The following is a 14,044-nucleotide window of genomic DNA, read 5'->3' on the forward strand; positions in this document are numbered from 1 at the left end:
ATAACTTTAGTTGAATGAAAATAGAAATATGAAAATAGAATTTAAGCGTCAAAGAAGAAGAATTACCAACATAACATTATTAGTTAGCTTATTACTTCAAAGATTATCGATTCATATTTCATTTGCATTATAAACAAATGATAGATCGTTTGAATAATTTAGTCTTGTAATACTTTAAGGATTTCGTAGGTGGTATTCCACAGGAAAAGAAGAGCTTGCTAATGATTCGAAAAGAACAGTTGCTTTATAAATCGATTGGTAATTAAACAGAATAAACACGATGATGATAATGATATAAATATCGCTATAATGCCAATGACGATACGGTAGTTACATTACTAGTATGTATGGGGAAATCAATCATAGCCAAAATCGGATGGTTAGTGGATATACACATTTGTTTAATACATTAAATATGAAGTGTGTAAATTTTATTTATCTAACGCATTGCATAATACTGGCTATCAAATTTCTATGACAGCGTTAACTGTGTGTGTGTGTGGGGGGGGGATTCCTTTATCAATTAAATTGTATTTCATATGTAAATACTCTACGCTGACATTTCAAATGTCATTAAGGATAAGAAAAGTGGTACACCTATCAACCCAAAATATTCCAGTTTGTATAATTTTTAGAATATATTATAAACACTTAAACAGGGGTATTAAGTACGTTTACCAAACGAAAAGTTAACAAGTTTTTTTCTTGCATATCAGACTGGCGTTTCCGTTAGTTTTACCCATGCCGGAAATTTCATCTGGCATGGGGGGTTCCAGATGGGTCGCGTGCTGTACAATGGCACGAAAAAGATGACGTCATTTTACCGTTATGAATGATTTTGTAATTCATACGCTGTTGAATGAAACTTGTTACGGTTGTAATGACATAAATTTTCATTGAAAATAAAGGTAAAGAATTTAAAATATAATGGAATATGGTAGGATATGCAAGAAAAGATATCTGACATATATTTGCGGTTCGGATCGGAATATCCGTCCCTCGGTCACCCGCCCATGGGCGGGTCATCTCGGGACGGATATTTCGATCCGAACCGCAAAATATGACAGATATTGTTAATCTATCTCTATGTGACATATACTGAGTACATTTCCAGATAAAAGGGAATGTTAACCACAGCAGTTGAACAAAAGCAAACTCAATGGTGAACAGTCGATAAAAAGCCACATACTCGTAATTCATTATTTGCAAATATTTGCTGTTTTTGTTGTTCAAAGTGTCCTTTTGTTTATGCCTTCTATTTCAGTGTAGCTGAAAACTCATCAGCTGAAAAAGTAGACATAAGTATATGGTTTCTGAAAACTAAGTTAAATCACCATCAAATTTTGATGTAGCTTATTATAATAGTAAACTTGAGCACATTTATGCCATTAAACTTTCATTTTCACATTATGGCAAACACATAATATTCTGTGCCAAACGTATTATTTCCAAAAACACCTTATTTTATTATAACCAAACACATATAATACTATTATGCCAAACATTATTGCCGAAAACATATAATTATATAATGCTTAACATATTATTGAGACACATAACATATTTAATTAGCTTCTGATATAGAGGGTATTAAATGAGTGTAGTTCAATACTAAATTTATTGAACGAGTTGAATAAAATCATATTATGCGAGCCTCTGGCGAGCATAATATAGAGGATATTTGTTTGTTTGTGTGTAAGATGAAATTTTATTTCATCGAGTGGGCTTTAAAAACAGTATTCTCACGAGTGGCGTAGCCACGAGTGAGAATACTGTTTTTAAAGTTCACGAGATGAAATAAAATTACATCTTACACAACAAACAAACAAATTTTCTTTTTATTTTATGCTTAAAAACAAGTTAAAACGAAATTTCCTTAATATTTACGTTAATATTAAAATCTGTTTACCCCATTAAGAGCCTCAAAAAAGTCGAATTTCTCATTAAATACAAGAAGTCATGGGCTGAAAAATAAGTTCCACAATCAACGTTAAATGGTGGTGATAGTATTCATTTTATTAAAAAATATGTCCGATCGCTTGTTTAAATAATTAAAACAAACTATTCTAGTTGGAGAAAAAGTCCAACCATCCATCCATATTTCTGTTACTGACTGCGAATTTATATTAGACCTTGCTTTTTTAAATGTAAGCGGCCGCCATTTTTAAAGTTGTGTATTTCACTGGAGGAACATAATTGTGTTTGATTCAGAGGGATATCATTTGGATTTCTTAGTCATACACCTTTTTAAAAGAAAGAAAACTTATTTGAGGATTGTAACAGACAATAAATAAGTGTTGACAGATGTGTAAACATTCAAAAAAGTGGATAGAAATTGGAAACTTTGGAAGCCTTACGAACGCTGTTTTTTTTTTACATACAATGTATTCTTCGACTGAAAGCTGCCATTGCTTTTCAAGTTTTCATAAAGCATACGGCAGTTATTGCTCGTAGGATACTTAAATATTCCCAAATGTCATCAATAGCAGTTTTGCATGTGGAAGGAATGATTTTTCAGACTGTAAAAATGAAACAAAAAATTAAAGAGACGATATTTGGTGACTGGTATTTTGAATGAATAGAAGTAACATACTGTAAGTTTTCTTCTTTTTATTACTTTTGACATGTAAGTTATATATTAATTTCACTTTTGCTTTTCTTTAAACAGCCTGACATTATCGGAATAATCAGAACAAAAAAAATTGAGGTACCACATGGGGAAAATCTTAAAAAAAGTAGTTTCGTCATTGAAAAGTGTGAAATTATATTTTGATAATTTTCACTGTGAAATTATCAACTATAATTTTCACGGATAAATCAGTAATCCACTGAAAAGCATAAAATAAATTGTTTTATTCAACGAGTTCAATAAATTTAGTATTGAAACTACACGAATATTATATTCTTTTTAACACATATATAAAATAAGAACAGTAAACTGTTGAAATGAGTTATTCTTCAATGGGGCGTTTAAAGTGTAACGCCAACAGCGCGTTTTAACGCTATGTTTCTATATAGCGCAAATGACGTCACGTCAAAGTGTTATTACACTAGTTTAATATCGTTTTTATTAAATGGCTTTATAGAGAATAACAGGTTACTGTCTTTTGAGAAAGGGTTTCTCAGACGAGGTTAGACATATGGTCGCTGGAAGAGTGGCGAGGCTATGCGAGCCCTTCCGGACCATTATCTAGCCGAGTCTAGAGAAATCCCCTTCCTCAAAAGAACAGTAACCTGTTATTCTTTTTATCATGCCTGCTGTTATTATGACTTTGCATCTTTAATTTTTTTAATGTCGGGGCGCTAAATTTCTAGAAAGTACGGATAACCACAAGAGGGTTTTAACGCAACAAAAAAGTAGTCCGAACCAACACCACAAGCACTTTTACCAATAATTTTATAACACACACAATTTTTGGTACAATCTGTTTTACAATTTATTTATCTACATGTATTATCATAAATATTCCAGCAAAGTCAATTAAAACAATACCAACAATAAACATCATCAATGCTGATCTGGCGTAGGAACATAGTGTTCTCAAGTCACTGACTGAGAAAGGTTGATGTTCTCAGACAGGCTTTATCAGGCAGTTGTCATAGTAATGGCATGATAAATTACACTCCTGCGCCGCGGTTTATGTGATAATATACAGATATGTCATGAATACTTTGACCCTCTGAATGTTAATTGTTAATAGTTCTGACAAAACATTAATGTAAACATAATAAAGGCTACCAAAACCTTTTGTAAAAATGCACATACTAAATAAAGAAATATCGTATAATAAAGTATCCACTCAATTGGCGTATGTAATAAATAGAGGATATTGAATGAGTGTAAGTTCAATACTGAATTTATTGCACGAGTTGAATAAAATTATATTATACGAGCCTCTGGCGAGCATAAATATTATTTTAATTCAACGAGTGCAATAAATTCAGTATTTAACTTACACGAATCTTATATTCTATTTATCACATACCCAAAATAAAGACCGTTTAAAGTGAAATAATTGTCATTTTTCATTGACGCGCCTATAGTATAACGCTATCATTTAGCGCGTCTTTACACTATGTTTGTGTAACGCTAATGACGTCACGTCAAAATATATGCACAGCCGTGCAATACCATATTTACGGAGTCGCAACATCAGCACGGGTGTGTGATAAACAGTAAATTAAAAAACGTTCACAATTATGCTTTAAAAAGGATACTCAGGCAAATTAATGACAAACATAGAAGAATGACCTTATGTTCTCAAATCACGCTAAAATGACATTTTAAAGCCCCGCATGAAATTTATGTATACAATCTGTATATTTTGGACTCGAAGCGTAAATATATATATCTAAATTAAGACAGAATCACCGAGTAGTTTTAAAAACATGTCAAATGGCTTGAACAAATCCTGGAAGTTACAATAACTGCTATTGTGGATATTGTATTATTAAAAGTAGCCTAAGTTACCAATATGAAATATATTTATAAAGTTAATGTTTCAAGAGTTCACTGTGACTCTTTTTGTGAAATTGTGACTCTCTAACCGTACCCACGTGGGTCAAGTTAGGAAACTTTTGAATCGTTATATCGGCTTTAAGTTGGTACTATTAATGTTTGTTAGGCATGCTGGGTGTTGTATTTAATTGAAATATAACAAATTACAACGTGTTGTTGCGCTGAGATGTAAAACAAAACGTCTAACATAAAAGTATGATTCACTCTTTCATGTTTCGCTACTTTAAGTACAATAAGCAAAGAATTCCCATCTAAAATGCTTATTCGTGTATCTATGAAGGACCAAAAGGAAAAAAAGAACAATTGCACCTGGAGAAGATTAGTTTATTACTTAAACTTTTAATTATACAATAAAGTAATAAACTTAATATGATTAAATGATTTAGATTTATTTTCATTTATTTTATTACGTCGCAACGTATTACAATATATACACTACTGGACTTCAATTCTAATTTCTATGCTTTGACTGGATTACTTATATATCCATACAAATATTTGATAATTTCACAGCGAAAATCATCAAATATATCTCCACTCTTTTCAACGAAGAGACTACTTTTTTCGCCATTTAACACTCATTTTTTTTACATTTTGTCTTCATGTGATTTTGAGATAGTCGTCAGCAAACGGTGCCTCATGTAGGACAAACAAACTTTAATACGGTATTCAAGATAATTTAGTGAAATGTGATCTTATTTCCTCTCATTGGCTATGTGTTGGAATACTGTTTTGGAGCTCTCTGGATGAAATAGAATTTCATCATTCAAAAAATTAAACAATTATCCTGTATTTATTGTAGAATAATAATTCATCAATGTTATTATTCTATTGATAATACATCGTAGGCACGGGGGTGGAACCCCATATGAATCTCAAAAATGAGCATCGGTAAAAATGATATGTGAATTTCCGCTGCACCAGATGTGAAGCATAACACCAGATGTGACTGGAAAAATAGGCCGATCGCAGGGTAAGTTTTCATCTTTTCAAACATTTATATAAAATTCAATCCTTTTTTTAAGTAAATCGAAATGTGATTCTACCCTCCTGACTCTCCTCTTTTATTACCCGCCCTATTGTTTTGGGTTTCTATGCAGTCTTCATCGAGATATTTCTTTCCGTCGTGGGTTCTGGTGTGTCCAAAACATGCAATCTATGAATGAAGAAATGTCACTTAAACGGACTCGAAAAACATAGATTTTACGAAAATCTTACTACAGGTCGATGCTAAACATTCAAACAAATCCTGGGTAAATATTTATTGAGATTTGGCTACATAAAGGGAATCACTGCTCAAAATTGCAATTTGAGCTCCAGATGTGCTGAAGAGATTCATATGTGCAATAGCCATGAAAAATTAGCAACAATCTAGAATTATTCTATTGTGTATCATTCTGTAATAATTCTAATTAATCCGAATATAGACATCATTTTCACGAGACGAGCTTGAATGAACATAGTATCATAGAGAAAGAGATTAAGACATTCTGCATACGAAAGTTTTTAAAAATACGTAGATATGGTGGGAAGCCTTGCTTATTTTCACTGCCACCACTGCATTAATTAATTAATTAATAATTATTCATCGACTGCACTGTCTGCTTAATGGAGTAATGTGAAGCGTGTTGATCTTGTTATGATGCTGTAAGAAAGTTAGTGATAAATTTTAAAAAAGATCAAAGAAGTTGCATATTTAATTTCCACATTAAAATACGTCCCTGCAGAATATGTTACATGGTTCATTCATCCCACGTCGCAATTATGGGTCATTGCCTATCTGAAAATTCAGCCTGCTCTGTAATTCTTTGAACTGGTTTTAAAGAAACTTTTAAATATCTTAACATATTGAGGGAAAAAAAAAAAACATGCCCCCTGGGGTAAAGCCCCCTCCCCAATAAACGCACAAGATTGTTTCCTGAAAATGTTCAAGTACGCAAAAAGATCAACTGTATCTTATTCTCCTTTATAACTGTTATTTCAGTGGGAACTGTAAATTATAACACTTTCGTAATTCGTATTTCTTTTGTTATTTCAGAAAATGGGTCGTTTCTAGCAAAAAAGGAAAGGTTTAAAACTTTGCAAGAATAAAAACGTCACGTGTATCGTGAAAAGAAGGAAGATAAGCGCTTACATCTCCTTTTTCGCTTTTAAATGTTCGCCCATGTGTCAAACGATCGCGTAATCGCAGACTCCAAGTCCAAAATCAACCAGAAGTGGCATCGGTATTTACTTTTCCAATTTAAAAGAAAAAAGCTTAATATCAATTAACACTATTAGTCCATGAATGTTCTTCCACGAAAAGATTTGAAAAGATAAATAAAATAGTACAATGAACAGATAGGACATTATGATCGAATGGGTTACATAAAAGTAACCGAGGTTTCGGGGTGGGAATTTTATCTTCTGAAGAGAAGCGCATCATAATTGAAATTTTAATGTTTATTAAATTCTCATGTTCTGTTTATCATGCGATACAAACAGTTATAATATATCGAACTCGACTATTATGTAGAAATATCATACCTAGGGCGGCATCTCGGGTTTTCCTTACAGATCAATGTTCTCGTCCATATCCTTGTAAAGAAAAACCTTCGATGCCGCACCAGGGCCATGATATTTACACATAACAGCTCTGTCGATAATAACTATTAACTTGTGGAATAGTTAAAGTGATATATATTTTTATGAAATGTAAAAACATTATAAAGAAACATATATATGACACGATAGCTTTACAAAGTTCAATACTCTCCGTTTGGTTGTCCTAAGTTACATAATCAACATTTTCATGTACTCGGCCTTTTAGTATTTCTAGATGCTATTATAAGCTAGTAACTCTGTCACTCGTGGTAGATCAAACACACTAATGTTTACCATAATTAAACTTTCAGGCCAAAGATGCAAAACCTAATATTGTTTCTATAACATTGGCTATTCAATTGATTTATTATGGAAGCGTGGTCCGTAGTTTGTAGATGGTTTTCTTCTACAATCACTTTTATGAATCTCTTCAAGCAGCATCTGGAAGCTCAAATGCACATATTTTGAGCAGGATTCCCTTGTAATGTAGCCAATCTCAATAAATATTTAAACCAGAATTTGTTTGAAATGGTTAAAGCATCGACCTGTAGTAAAATTTTGTAAAAATCTATGTTTTTCGAGTCGTTTAGTGACATTTTTCTTCAATTCATATTGCATGTTTTGGACACACCACGAAACCCAACGACGGAAAAGAATTATGCTCGATGAAGACTGCATAGAAAATCCGAAAACAACAAGGGGTTAATATAGGAGGAGATTCTCAGGAGGGTATGAATCAACATTCGATTTTCTTAAAAAAAGGATTGAGTTTTATATAAACTGTTTAAAAAGATGAAAAAATTACCCTGCCGATCGGTCTTTTTTCGAGTCACATCTAGGGTGTTATGCTTCACATCTGATACAGCGGAAATTCACATATCATTTTTACCGATGCTTTCATTTTGAGATCAATGGGGTTCATTTATTGTTTTATTTATTGTTGAAAGCATATTATCAATATTTCTTATTATTGCTTCAAATAACATTTATCAAGATTGCTTTATTTGTTATTTCAATAAATTATCATTTGGATTACTTTATTTATTGTAAGCTAAATATCATCAAGATGGCCTAATTTGTTGTTGAAGTACATATCGTTATTAAATATGCGTCAATACAAATATGCATAACTACATTATCTTACTTTACACCTAATCACGCATGGTTTGTGGACATCTTTAAACATTTTACTTCAATCTTAAACATAATTATTCTTTTAAAATACTAATAATTGCCATGTTTTTTATTACATCAAATAAAATAAAATTTATATTTAAACATAGGCAATGTATATTAAATGGACTCTACTTTTATTAAAACATTTTATTGTTTCTGGCTATAAATATAAGATCATACTATCTAAATTCATGAACTTACTAATATTACATATCGTAAAAAGCATAATTATCTTAAAGGAGTTAAAAGATTGATAAACCTTGGTTAATTTCTAGTATGTTTGAATTTAATTTAACTGCTTGATTCAATGTTTGCATACTTTGTCTCTGGTATATTTATAACAGCTGTGACAGCAGTTCAAATTATTTCATATAATATCAGTATTCATTTAATTTTATCCATAAAATATGGTGCTATATCAGTCAAGTACATTTCATATTTTTTAAGAATGAATATGAAATATAAATATGAAAGTGGGCGGAGTCAAACTCATATTTATTTTTATGGACTTCTTTCGCCATTTTGTTTGAAAAAACTGATAAATACAAAACAACTTTTTGTTGAATTTCGTTTTGAAAACTATCTAGAATGATAGAAAATGGTCTAACTAAGAAAATAAATCCGAACACCAATATCTTTAATTCAGTCATTTATAACGCTTTACAGGCGTTTAAAAGGGTTGTTTACGTGACGTCACAATGTAGCGCCAAATATCGCGTGCAAAACAAGACGCATCTATATTACTGCGCGCTGTACAATTGCAGTTGCGTAGCAAGCAAGGGGGTTCGTAGCCATTTTATTTGATAATTAAATTAAATATGTGAAAATATGTGGCAATTGATCATGTTTCGTGAAAATATATTCCATATTTCACTCAGACGAAAAAATATCCTCTAATTATTTTACTTACCTAATCGGAATTGTGTTTTTCATAGATATTATTGGTTTTAACACTTATGTGGATGTGGTAATTTTTAGAATTATTAATTGTTGTAATAATTTTCTTGACATTAGTAATTTATTTCATCTCTTCCCTCAGATATTGGAATGTCAATATCTGATTGCTTGAACCAATACATAATTTGCTTAAACGCAATATAACCGGTATTGCTCATCTTGTATTTATTGATGTTGTTAATCAAAATATTGAAAAGCATGATATTGATACCACTTTCAACTTAATGAACTTTAGTTTGATATGAAACATTATTTATAATATGCCAGTATCTCGTACGAAAAAATTTTTTTTTGTTTTTTATATTTTGTACTTCTGTGCATCTCTAAATTTCTTTTCAGTATTACGTAGTTGACAACACAAAAAAGTAAACATTTTTAAGACCCAATCTTTTATTGTTTAAGGTATGTTTGTCCATTTATGTGTTTGCTTTTAGACAAACATAATGATGTTTAAAAGTGACAACATATTGCTCGAAGCCACAATTAGTTTTATTATTGTACGGATAATGCACGCATTTATCAATTTCCAAGTTCATTGAGGGCTAAAAAGTAAATTTCATTAATAGGAAACTGTGGGCGAGGAATTTCTGAAAACTATAAAATAAGATATGCTTAATCGTAAAGCACTCACTGAAGAAAACCACCTTTGTTCTAAAGGTGACATTTGAAAATAAATGACATATTTGAAATAAACACCTGGTGCTGTCTATGACATGGCTGTACCTTTGAAGTGCCATCATTGTATATTTAAATAACTAAAGAACTTGAAAATAATTATTTCCGTTAGTACACATAGATAAAGACAAAAAATAAAACCAGGAATTCATATACTGGTGGTTTAGGCTGTTTATTTCACAACCTAGCCTTTTGTTATCAGCCTTTGTAATACTGTTATTTTTATTGAACAAATATATATTATGTTCATATTATTGATATGATATTTATTCCAGATACAAAATCAACAGAAAGAAAGAGTCACATAAGATAGCGCATTATTTTATCTAGATATCTTGCTTTTCAGGCACATTTCAATCATTTTCCCCCAAACCGTATATTAATTAAAGTTAAATTGTTAGCACTCATTATTAAGATATACAATTTGTCATCCTGCTAAAATATGTTAACTAGCGGAAGTTGTTATTTCAAGCAAGATTATTTACTTAATTGTTTTTTGCGTGACTTCAAACCGGATATTGGACTTTTTTTTCGAAAAAGCATTCCTCTTGAATTTTATTTAAAACAAACATTAACCCTTAAAAATGAGTATTTTCTATTAAGAAAGGGCAACATGAGTTTAGAAATATACTTTAATAACAGATTAAAAGCATTTTGGACGACGATCATATGAAGAAAGGACAATTGAATTGTATAAATGGAGAGAAATAGAAACAAGGTTGTACATAGATTGCTATCATTATAAATGTACTAAATTATAATATTTAAAAGAAGGTTCAGCTATATGGGCTATTCAAACGTTTTCTGAAACCATAACAACACTCGAACAATAAACAGTTTTAAGAAATAATGTATTTCGTTTTGTAGGGTAAATGAACCTTCAATGTCAATCGTTTTATCATCAAAAGATAAGTTGACTATTCCTTGCTAACTTATTGTTTTATTATAAAACTGTAATTTTCTTTTTACAAAGTTGCAATAAAACAATCTGTAATCCCTTTCGTTTCTTTCATGTCCATTGTTTGGTGAATAAAGTGTTATCAGTGTGAACTACTTTATGTAGCATTGCTTACTATCACAACATTGCTTTAAACAGGCAAAAACCTTAATACAAATGATTCCGGAAATAAAGATAAGAACTGCTATTTTACAATTTGCAACACATGGGCAAATTTGTTTCCATTATCCATTTGGTACCAAGGCTTTGTTCAAATTATATAATTACAAAGTATTTGGCAGGAAAATGAATGAGAATTTCATGAATGTCTTATAGAACATGGATTATGCTTTATAACATAGTACATCCAATTATTATAAAACCAAAACTATTATGTATGTACATGAAAAAGGTTAAGATAATATGATGGGAAAAAGAACACCCATCCCCTAATAAAAAAAACAAACAATGCTTAGTACATTGATATTTAAGTTTGGCATCAATTCAGTGGAATTTGCGTAAAGAAAGTCTTTCATAAGCTAAGTGATATCGATACAAATGTAAATTATGTAAACATGCAATTTGATTGCATATTACTGATATAATGCTAAACTTGTATATTGTAATGAATTTAAGCATAAATATTAAATAATCGCTCATGAGCAATAACACACATGACAATTCGACAAAATGTGTCTAAATTTGCATAAATATAGTTTTCAAAATGAAATAAAAAATGTGTATTTGGTTATTACTGATTGTTTGAACAATAAACTTTCAAATATCAGATTGAAGTCGTAATGCGCTTTTCTATCAAACGCAATGTCCGATAAAATATTTTTGAAGTCAAGTTCATATTTTCCAATTATTAAACTTGAGGGGATGTTGAACCTTAAATTAACAAAAGCAATGCAACATTATAACTTCACATTTATTATATGGGTCAATATCTGGCATTTTTGGCCTGTCCTATACATGTGCCATGTATTTTAATGGTCCACATGGGGTAATAATTAGCTTCAATTGTATGAGTGAGTTATGCCGATGTTTTTATTTTTATTTTTTTGAAATAGAAAAAAATATATAAAGGCTATATTATTCTATTGAACAAGTTTACAAGCAAAATACTAGTAGCTATTTTCTTGTACTCTTCAATTAACGTTTCTGACAGAATATTTTCGTTTAAATCTAGGCATAAAACTTTTTTTTTTGCAAAATATTTCATAACTTGAATTGCCTATAAAATAATGACAATAGAAACAGGAAGATAAAAGCTAAGCGTCAAAGAAATGGAATAACCAACGTTACATTATTAGTTAGGTTATAAGTTTATCGATTCATATTTTAGTTGTATAATTAACAAATAATATATCTTTTGAATTAACTTGTTTTTGTAATACTTTAAAGATTACGTGGGTGGTATTCCATAGGAGTAGTGACTTGGTAATGAGTCGAAAAGAACGGTTGCGTTATAAATCGATTGGTAATTAATTTAACAGAATAAAAACGATGATGATAATGATATAAACATCGTTTCATGTCAATGGCAATACGGTGGTTACATTACTAGTATGGCAACATCAATTAAAATCAAGTAGATATACATGTCTGTTGCATAAATTAATCATAAATTGTGTAAGTTTTATTTATCTAAAGTGTTGCATAATTCAGGTTTTCAAATATCTAAGACAGTGTTAGCTGTGTATATGGTTTTCGTTTATCAATGAAATGGTATTTCATGAATAAAACTACAATGACTTTTCAAATGTCATCAAAGATGAGAACAGTCATACACCTATTCACCCCAAAACATGCCAGTTATATATACGAGGAAATATATGATTTTCAGAATAATTTATAAAATCTTACACACTGGTAATAAGTACGTCTGCATAACAAAAATTTCAAATCTCTATGAGACAGATATTGAGTACATTACCAGATATAAGGGAATGTTAATCACATCAGTTGAACAAAAGCAAATTCAATGGTGAACAATCAATAAATAACTTGTAAATATTTGTTGTTTTTACTCTTTGTACTCTTACATGTTGTTTGAGTTGGTAAACAATCTTTTACATCAAAAGTTTTTTTCCTATTTTATTTGGCTATTTCTATTGCAGTGTAGCTTAATATTCATAGGGATGTTACAGTAATATTCGACCTAAAGCGTATCGTTTCTGAAGATTAAGATAAATTCAAATTGCATGCACAAACACTTTTTTGATGTAGCAAAGTATATAAATGAACTTGATAACATTTTATGCCATTTACTTTCTCTTTCATATTAAGGACAATCAAATATTATTATAGTATGCCACGCATATCATTGCTTAACATAGTATTGCCCATATTAACCAAACATATAATTGCCAAACACATATCATTATATAATGCTTATTAATAAGATGTAATCGCCAAACATATTTTGTTATATTATGCTAAACAAACTGCATATTATTGCCAAACACATATTATTATACGGCATATACATGTTAAAACAGGTCATTGAACAGATTGGATAGAATTGTCAATTTAATTATATTTAAAACTCTGAATTCAATTTGTTACATGTTTTGACAATTGCGGCTCATTTGTATATTTATATATTTAAATTTCTTCCATTGCTCATTTATCACACTTATCACGACTGTATTGACTCTAACTTAACCTGATTAAAGCGAATGTGTGTAAAATTTAATGTTCTCAAAAAGTATATTGTGTGAAAGAAATACACGAGAAACTAAAAAGATCTAAAAACAAAATGTAAGAAAAGAAAAAATGCTTTTTTCAGGAATCGAACAAGGGTCTCTACACGGACGAAGCCAACACGTAAAAATCAATTTTCTAAACCGTTATAACTTTAACTTTAAATTGTACAAAATATTAAATAAATCACAGGTTTATTAAAGAGAATACGAAAAGACACAAAAATTACTGCACAATTGCAGATTTGAACGAGAAAAATAAATGACTTTCTAATAATCGGAACTCTCTCACCACTACGCTACTCAGTTTTATGTGTCCATGACCACTTTTTAACCAGGTTTTCAACGCAAACCGGGTTATTGTAATGCCGAGGTCAGCGTGCGGGCAGGCGGGTTGGTGTGCGGGCAGGAGCAAGGTCAAGGTCATTTGCTTACAAAAGAATTTTTAGCTTCTACCCAATACCTTCAGTGCACTTTGACCTATTGATT

Source organism: Ruditapes philippinarum, unplaced genomic scaffold, assembly GCF_026571515.1.
Source record: "Ruditapes philippinarum isolate M1 unplaced genomic scaffold, ASM2657151v2 ctg3668_1_1_1_1, whole genome shotgun sequence".
Classification (NCBI taxonomy): domain Eukaryota; kingdom Metazoa; phylum Mollusca; class Bivalvia; order Venerida; family Veneridae; genus Ruditapes; species Ruditapes philippinarum.